This window comes from Hibiscus syriacus, unplaced genomic scaffold, assembly GCF_006381635.1.
Source record: "Hibiscus syriacus cultivar Baekdansim isolate YM2019G1 unplaced genomic scaffold, ASM638163v2 tig00110264_pilon, whole genome shotgun sequence".
NCBI classification, from domain to species: Eukaryota; Viridiplantae; Streptophyta; class Magnoliopsida; order Malvales; family Malvaceae; genus Hibiscus; species Hibiscus syriacus.
The window spans coordinates 1,861,241-1,869,236 of record NW_024062653.1 but is presented as its reverse complement, the minus strand read 5'-3'; the positions used below and the strand labels follow the sequence as shown (position 1 = coordinate 1,869,236).

At 33.5% G+C, this 7,996-nt stretch overlaps 1 pseudogene; it reads right to left on the bottom strand.

Annotated features, from left to right (window-relative positions):
- Positions 1 to 219: 219 nt before the first annotated feature.
- LOC120115511 lies at positions 220 to 6,598 on the bottom strand (annotated as a pseudogene).
- Positions 6,599 to 7,996: the final 1,398 nt, after the last annotated feature.

The window sequence follows — 7,996 nt, the reverse complement described above, 5'->3', positions numbered from 1 at the left end:
TTGACGATACAAAATAGATACTCAAAATCCAGAAAAGATACTCTTTGGCAACAATATCTTTCCTATCGACCAATAAAATCATATCTTTTCAATAATCTATTTTTACTTTTGCTCTGCTTTTCACTGACAAAAGAGTGAAAAACAAAACAAGGAATTCCCTTTGTTTGGTTCTACAGAAGTGTCATTTACGCACGATTTTTTTTTTAAAAAAAAAGGCTGTCATGTTATGTAGGTTCGTCCTAAAGACACGAGTCCAGTATCTTTAACTGGTGTCTGAAAAAAGGACAAAAATAAGTGAATTATTGTTAAGAATTGAACCTTAAGAACAAAGCTAAAAAAATCATGAATTGTTGTGTTTTAGTGATGCTTACTTGTGAATTCACAGAAGAGAAGACATTCCAAAACCTCTAAGTCTCATCTCCTGCACCAGGTCTGCAAAGACGAACCGGTTAATTCGATTTTTATTCGATGAATCCTTTCGAGATCTACGAGAGTAGAGGACCCGTTACCTTTCCGTCGGGCGACATGGCAAGGTACAGGACTCGAAGTCTATGTCCGGTTAGTGTCGACCTTTGCCATCGATGGATACTTCCACACCATGACTTGGTTTTGAGAATATCCATGTGTGCTAACCAAGTCATTCACATTCTTGCTCCATGATAGATTGCATACTTGGCTCCTTGTGTCTATGTTGTTCAATTGATGACCATTAGTCGTGTTCCAGAACCGGATACAACTATCCGCAGTTCTGCCCCCGGATGGGACAAGGTTGCTTTGATGGGGTGACCAAGCAATGGCTTTGACGGCAGCCGTGTGTTCAGTTAATTTCAGAACCGGCTGCTGCGAATGCTGGTTCCAGACCAAGAGCTGATTATCGTTCCCACCGGATGTAAGTTCACGGTCATCATGTGACCATTTCAATCCACAAACCTCGGATTTGTGTCCGATTAGTTTGCTAACGTAGTTGTTCGAGACTCGAAGATCATGCTGAAGAATGTTGTGATCCCTGCTTCCGGACGATAGTATCCGTGAATTCCAAGCCAAGAGTCAGGCATTCAAATAGCGGAATGCAACCGCAATAGTGGCCTCTATTTCGCGGTAGCTCTGCCGACCGAAATCAATAATCGGAAAAATTATGGTGGGTAGTAGAATCATTACAATAACAGTTCGTCGCGGCCGTAATTTGGTGTTTAACGGGAAATAGCTTCGATGACAGGATACTATTCCCTTATTTAACCGTGACTTAAAAAAAAGCAAAAACTTAATTTTTCATCCAAAAACACAAGGAATATATTCCCTACAATATTAACTCTGCAAAAACAAAAAGATGGCAGCAAAAGCTAATTGAAAAGAAGGAAAAAAAAATCTGCAAAACTAATACAAAAGAAAGAAATTCAAAGTTTCAAAGTCCAAACAACCATTACAAAAAAGCTCTATAAACTCATAAAAAAAGTAGAGAGCAATCAAGTGTATCAAGCAAGACTCACCATTCACCAATACAAAGATCAAACCGGGAAGGAACAAGCCGAGAAGAAGTTGCACAGGCCAAGAACGAATGAGCTTTGGCGGTTTGGCCTCCATTTGAAAAGGTAAAAAATAAAGAAAATAAAATAATTGTCTAGAAAAAAATCCCTAGATCTAAGTTTAGAATAAATGAAGAATTAGAAAAAAAATACCTAGATCAAGAGTGAAGAAAACGCTCAAACGATGGAATTCTCTCAAAAAAAATGGAAAGTTAAGTTAGAGTTGGAAGAATTAGAGAGTTCTGAAAATTTTGCAGAAAACAACCAAAAAGACCGTTCCACTTTCACTCCCATTTTCTATTTTTTTAATTATTTTAAACAATTTTTAGAATATATTTTTAAGTAATATGTTAATTTATCATCCTCCCACCTTTAATAATTTATAATTTAATCCTTATTCTATAATTTAAACTTTAGTTTTTATTTAATTTAATCCTAATTTCACTAATCTAAAATTCTTTAATTTAAATTTCTTTAACTTGATGTATGTACAAATTTAAGCTTTTATTGAATTGAAGCATGCCACCACATACAGAAAAATTCCCGACTGAAGGATTAGAAGGTGCACCAAGTAAAGATATAGGTTGACACTTTAGAGATCGAGTCCCAAATTCGAAAGGAAGTGTTGTATGTAAACTTTGTGGAAAAGTTACAAAAGGAGGAACAACACGTTTTAATGAGCACATTGCTCATAAAACCGGTGAAGTTGCACCATGCCCTAATATTATTGGTATGTAATATTTTATAATTATTTTTGACATATATTCTTTATAATTATTTTTAAATGTTAACAATAAATATTCTACATAATTACTAATATGAATTTTATTTATTTGATTACAAGTATCATTAGAGAAAGCATGATGAAATTACTTAAAGAAGCCAAGGAAAATAAAATGGACAAAAGAATGAGAACAGATGAATTCTTATCGCAATTAAGGGAAGAGTAAGATGAATTAATCAATAATGTTTCTGCTATGAGACAAGCCACTCGAGAAATTAACCAATCACAACACGAGCGACATATAAGAGAAGAATTCAGACGAAGTACAGGTGGTTGGGGTAACATTTATGAAGAAAGACGATCTTCTTCTCATGGATCATTTGGAAGATATCGTGGAGAAAGATCCATATCAAGCGAGACTAAATTTACTTTAAAGGGAACTATACCTGAATTGGTTAAGAACAAAAGCTCAAGACAACCAAAGGTTAGTGAGTCTATTTTGAAGACATTGCGTAAAAAGATGGGTGAAGCGGTCTCGAAAGTTTTAATATATGAACAACTTCCTTTCCAATTAGCAAGCTCGTCTTGGTTATATAACTTAATTCAAATATCAATGGAAGTTGGACAAGGTGTAAAGCTCCCAACACCTTATGAGGTTTCAGATGTGTATTTGACATCGGAGTATGAACAAGTTCGTGAATGGGTAAATGGATTGAAGACACATTGGAAACAATTGGGTGTAACTCTGATGTGTGATGATTGTACAAATAGTTTAAATCAAATGCACGTCATCAACTTCCTTGTTTACTGTAGTAAAGGAAGCATATTTTGGAAATCTGTGGATGTCTCGAGCTTTCGTAGTAGAGATGATGAATTCTACTACAATTTGCTAGATAAAGTTGTGGAATAAATTAGAGAAAAGTACATTAACCAAATAGTGACTGACAATGAGGCAACAATGAAAGCCATTGGAAAAATATTAATGTTGAAAAGAAACCATCTTTATTGGACCTCATGTACAACTCACTGCTTGGATTTATGTCTTGAGGATATTGGGGGGGAAGTCTAACGTAGCAAAAGTGTTAGATGAAGCAAAGAAAGTGATTTGCTTTATATATAATCACATTTGGACCGTTGATTTGATGAAGTATACTCACGGTAAACATATTCTTCACCTTGCTCTTACTAGATTCACTACTCATTTCATACAACTTGAGGAGATAACAAGGCAAAAACAAGGTCTGGGAGAAATGTTCAACCTAAAAGTTAATATTTTTTTATAATTAGTTAATATTTAATGATTTTATTATTTTTCGTTTTTAAATAAGTTTAATTATGTTATTGATTTTTTCTTATAAAAATGTAGGAATTTAGAGAATCAAAATTGGGACAACAAAAATCAGGACCGGCTTACGGAGCCAAAAAAATTGTTTTGGGAAAAGATTTTTGGAAAAAAGCCGTTGACATCGTTAAAGTTTACAAACCTCTAGTCAAAGTGTTGAGGCTTGTGGATAGTGATAAAAAAAACCAACCATGGGCTTTATTTATGAGGCCGTTGATAGAGCTAAACGCGCAATTAAGGAAAATTGTTGATATTCAACAGAGTATGAAAGAATTATTGACAATATGTGGAATTTTATGCTTTCCGACTTGTATTCAGCTGGTAAGATAAAATATTTCATATAATTAAGAGTTATTCTTCAATCATGAATTGAGCATATTCTTATAAATTATGATTAGGTTATTTCTTCAATCCTTAATTTCAATTTGGGGTGGAGCATTCTGAGAATGTATTAGCATAAACATTAGAATGTACAAGATCAGTGATTGAAAGATTAGAACCTTCTATTGATAATCAAATCAGAATGGTTAATCATGTTAGATTCAAGTATTGTATTTGTAACTTAGTTAAATAATTTGAAATTGAATTATTTTTTCATTTTTACTCAAACTTTTATTTATGTAGTTGTTACTATTTTGGAGTAAACACAAGGCATTCGGTACTCTACAAGAACAAAGAGCTTGGAATCAAATGAATCTGGGCAAATAGTTAATTAAATTATTTACTTTATATTATTTAATTATATTGTAAATTTTGATGTTAGTTTGAAATTTAAATAATATTATGCAGCTGAGTGGTGGATGATATATGGTCATTGCACTCCTGAATTACAACGATTAGCAATTAAAGTGCTTAGTCAAACAACTTATGCATCAAATTGCGAACGAAACTGAAGTACATCTAGCTAAATTCACACCAAATCAAGAAACAGATTGAAGTACTAAAAACTTGAGAAACTAGTGTTTACGTATTACAATATGAGGCTTAAAACGATGCATCAAAAAAGAATGAGCATTGATTATATAAAGCTAGTTACAATCCTATCAGTCTTGGTCACATCTTTGAAGATGTTGATCCACTATTAGAATGACTTCAGGAGAGAAAGAATCCATTATTAGATGGTGAAAATATTGGTGGGTTGCCTGTGGATACCTCAGATGAAGAAATGAATGTTGACGACCAATCTCAACAAAAACATTTATCCCATTCAAGTTCTAGTGCAATGCCAAGTCAAGGAGGTGGACCCGTTGTTGGTGGTTTTAAGTCCAATTGATGACGATGATAGACAGAGTGGTGATGGGGGTGAAGTTAGATCTTTTGATCGGTATGATGGAGAGGAATATGAGGTTCATACTGGTAGTGGACATTTTCATGAAATGTCAGAATTTGGAGGAAATATATCTACTACATCTAGTATAGAAACAAGTGAATCTAGAGCTTGATCAAAAGGAAAAGGGAAAAGTACCAAAAAACATATTTCTGTAGGTTCTTCTTCCGGAAGGAGATAGACTTCTAGTAACCCTGGGTATACTGATTCATCTACTAGCACTCATGGTTTTTATCCACCGAGACAAGCTTTATATTTTCAACCTTCACACGGTTATTATCCACCATTTTCTCGTTATGGTATGCCATATCAGGCTCAAATGTACCCTCCACCACCAATGTATCACCCACCTCCACCTCATATGTATCATCCTTCTCAAATATGTCCTACATCTCAATTATTTGAAAATCAAGGTGAAAATGTTACATTTTTTTATATATTTTTGGACAAAGACCACTGAGATCAAGTGAAAACCATTCTCAAGGTGAAGGTAAAGGTGAAGGATCTAATCTTCCTCGTCATTCCACTAATTGGTGAAACTACTACTACCCCATTTCTAATGTATGTTTTATATACCAAAAGAATTTATTTCTCTATGTCGTTTAGTTAATGAATATTTTTAAAATGTTAATTTATTTTATTTGATTGATTTCAGACTAAAAGAGAGACATCCATAATAAAGATTCTTGAACATCTTAACATAGTTAGGTTGCATGAACTATGTGTTGTTTTAATTATTATACATCATACTTTTATATTATTGCTTTAATGAAGATTGTTTTCTTGCTTTAATCATTGCATGAGGTATGTGTTGCTTTTCTTGCATATAGTGTTGATATTATATATATATATATATATATATATATATCATTTTCGCTTAGAAAACATTAAAAGTCATTAAAAATTACTCCTTAACATTATAATTATAATTATTATGTTTTAAGATAAATTGTGCGAATTTTGAAAAAAATACGACTGCGACACTCTCAGTGACCGCGATGACATTCGTTATGTCTACAACCGCAATAAACGCGACGGACCGAAAACATGACCGTGAACGCTATTTAAATATCTGGCCAAGACACTGGTTCGTGTTTGATGCCCGTCCATCGTCCGGACCCTCTTGCAACATGTTCCATCCCAAACCTAAACACAACTCTAAAATGCTTAAACCCACCATGATGTCGAATTCGAAATGGAAACCAAATATTCAACATGACATTGATTTAACTTATTCCTTATAAGTGAGTGGATAGAGTTTTAGCAACAAAGTTAGTATGTCAACTTTTCAGATAAGAAGAATACATTTTTGTAAGAAAAAATAAATCATAATTAAAAATAAAATCATATCCTAATTCATTTATATATTTTTATTATTTTAATCTTAAAAATAATTCTAGATAAACGTATAAAGATCAAATATCGTGTTCGAAAATCTCTTTAATGTATCTAATTAATTTGAGTCATACCCCTTAACTATGAAAGGTTCCCAAATTATACCAGTCTCATACTCATGTTGGGGATATATGGGATACTTGGTACGGCACTGAGTTGCCGTACCGGTGCTGCATAGGACTGCACCGTTCAGCCATAAATATTGAACTGGTCAACCTATTCTCCAGTTCCTCATGCTTGGATGGCAGCCTTGTTATTGATATCTGAGTCATCTTCATCAGCGCCATCATCGTTATGTTTTCCATTAGTTTGTGTTGAGTCATTTACGCTGTTCAACCTTCTCATGCAGTTCTTTCTACTTAGCACGCACGCATCTGTTGGAGATAAAGTTGAGGGTTCTCCCTGTAAAAAAAATAGAGCAATGAAGAAGAACAAGTATGAATCAGATTACATGTGAAAAAAGTAGAGACAAAATGCAATACTCCGAGTTGGAGACATACAAACATCTTGCTGGGTTTTCCTTTCTGGTTTCAGTTCTTCTGATTATACTTATTTATAGCTACATCGTCTTTCTCACAAACCCCATGGCCATGCAGTTGATATGGAGCAAATAGTTTACCACATAATTAAAAAAGATATGGCAACGAATAAAATTGTTGCATGCAAGATATATGACTTTTAAGGAGAGACTGCAGTCCAAGTATCTTTTGTCTTCGGTTTTGGAAATTGGGCTCCAATGAATTAAACATATCCAGCCCATTAAGAACTTTATTCGTCATTTTAAATAGAAACTTACCAAAATATCAGCGACCATTTATGTAGTTTACCCTTAAAATTTTGGTTGCTTAGTTCCTTCCACTGTACTTTTGAAGAACTTAAAAAAAGGCGGGGAAAATTCTTCATCTTCCACCGCAAGCCAACGCCGACCAAATCCCTCTTATAAAATCCTTTCAAATGAAAAAATCTTTTATTTTTTTTCTCATGGAGATTTCTGAACAAGAAGAAGGCTATATGTCGCCGAGGCGGCGGATACAGACGCCGACACCTCCACCGTGTCCGCCGGCACCAAAGAAGAAACGAGCGGTTTTGATGAAGAGGCAGCCGCCGAGGAATGGGTTTTTTCAGTCACCTGATCTTGAGGCTTTCTTCTCAGTTATGGCATCAAAAAAGGAAGCTTGCCTTTAAATAGAAAACGCTTGTCGTTTTTAGGATTTCTTGTAAATTCGGCTTTGTGATACTTTTGTTTTCTCACGATAGTTGGATTTTGAGATTTTGATTATATTCAGGGAAAAAAATGAAAGCACAAAATCCTAAATATCATTCTGTAAATATTTTTAGAAAAATAATAATTTAAAATATTTTAAGATGGGTCAAGTAAATTATTTATCGTAAACTTAATCTTATTTTAATATTGATTATATCTATCTTAAATTTTAATTAATTTATCTTAAATTCAAAAATTTACTCAATTCAAGTTGGATCAGGTAAGAGGAAATATATCAACTAAACAAAAAATTAAAAGTAATATATATGACCCAAAGGGTTTAAGCTCTTGTCCTCAATCCCTATGTAAGAGGGAAGTTCTACAAACATATAATATAAGACTAAAATAAGGCGTTATCGGTTTTGTTATTATTTAAATAATAAATTTAGTAAAAAATACCGGTAATATTATTATTTTTACC